The sequence below is a fragment of the Theropithecus gelada genome, chromosome 2 (assembly GCF_003255815.1).
Source record: "Theropithecus gelada isolate Dixy chromosome 2, Tgel_1.0, whole genome shotgun sequence".
Taxonomy (NCBI): domain Eukaryota; kingdom Metazoa; phylum Chordata; class Mammalia; order Primates; family Cercopithecidae; genus Theropithecus; species Theropithecus gelada.
In genome coordinates this window covers 92,483,407-92,484,885 of record NC_037669.1, presented here as the reverse complement: position 1 = coordinate 92,484,885, position 1,479 = coordinate 92,483,407, and the positions used below count along the sequence as shown (strand labels likewise).

The 1,479-nt window shown below is 42.5% G+C and overlaps 1 protein-coding gene across 3 annotated transcripts in view; it reads right to left on the bottom strand.

Annotated features, from left to right (window-relative positions):
• SMARCC1 (SWI/SNF related, matrix associated, actin dependent regulator of chromatin subfamily c member 1) overlaps positions 1-1,479 on the bottom strand; it is a 202,416-nt gene that overhangs the window by 189,883 nt on the left and 11,054 nt on the right. The gene's annotated exons all lie outside the window — the stretch shown is intronic.

Below are 1,479 nucleotides of genomic sequence, written 5' to 3'. Positions count from 1 at the left end.
CAAAAAAAAAAAAAAAAAAAAAAAGGAGCTTACAAAAACAAATACGTGTGTGCATTTAAAAATGGTTAAGATGGTTAATTTTCTTTTTTTTTCTTTTCTTTGAGACAGAGTTTCTTTCTTGTCACCCAGGCTGGAGTGCAGTGGTGCGATCTCGGCTCACTGCAACCTCTGCCCTCAGGTTCAATCGATTCTCCTGCCTCAGTCTCCCAAGTAGCTGGGATTACAGACATGAGCCACTATACATAGCTACTTTCGTATTTTTAGTAGAGACAGGGTTTCACCACGTTGGACAGGCTAGCCTCGAACTCCTGACCTCAGGTGACCTGCCCGCCTCGATCTCACGAAGGTAAATCTCCTGTGTTTTTTACCAAAAGAATGAAAGTAAAATGTTATCCATATTAATGTAAAGAATGTCAAAAGCCCAAACCAGTAGTAGACACATCAGCTAGGAAGCTTCACAGCAAGGAAAAACAATGGGTAACACAACAAGAAAAGCATAAATTAGTGAGTTAAATGTAAAAGTTTTATTTGGCAATTAAATGTTCAATATCACTGAGTAACCAATACACTCAAAAAAAATTTTTTTTTCTTTTTTATTGAGATAGTCTTGCTCTTTCACCCAGGCTGGAGTGCAGCGGCACCATCTCAGCTCACTGCAACCTCCGCTTCCAGGGTTCAAGCAATTCTCCTACCTCAGCCTCCCTAGCAGCTAGGACTACAAGGGCACACCACCATGTCCGGCTGATTTTTTTTTGTATTTTTAGTAGACACGGGGTTTCACTATGATAGCCAGGCTGGTCTTGAACTTCTGACCTCATGATCCGCCCGCCTTGGCCACCCAAAGTGCTAGGAGTACAGGTATGAGCCACCACGCCTGGCCTCAAAAAGTATTTTTAAATCTCCAATTCCGAGCAAGAAAAACATCTACACTCGCCTTTCAGTTGGACAAGAGAATTTCTTTTTTTTTTTTTTTTGCTGGAGCAAACTTTCAAACTACCACCCGACATTTCAAGGTTAATGTGGTATGTCTCCATTACAATAAATATTTTTTAGATGAGTGGTGTATGGTCAAAATTATATCAGCTGCAAAGTCTACAATTACTATGCATAGGACAAAGGGCACACAATTTCTGCTACCATTGAAACTTACAGCATCTAAAAGGGCAATCATTTATTTATTTATTTATTTTTCTGAGATGGGGTCGTCTTCTATCACTCAGCCTGAAATGATGAAACCCCAGCTCCACTAAAAAAAAAAAAATACAAAAATTAGGCCGGGCGCGGTGGCTCAAGCCTGTAATCCCAGCACTTTGGGAGGCCGAGACGGGCGGATCACGAGGTCAGGAGATCGAGACCATCCTGGCTAACACGGTGAAACCCCGTCTCTACTAAAATACAAAAAAAAATTAGCCGGGCGCGGTGGCGGGCGCCTGTAGTCCCAGCTACTCGGGAGGCTGAGGCAGGAGAATGGCGTGAACC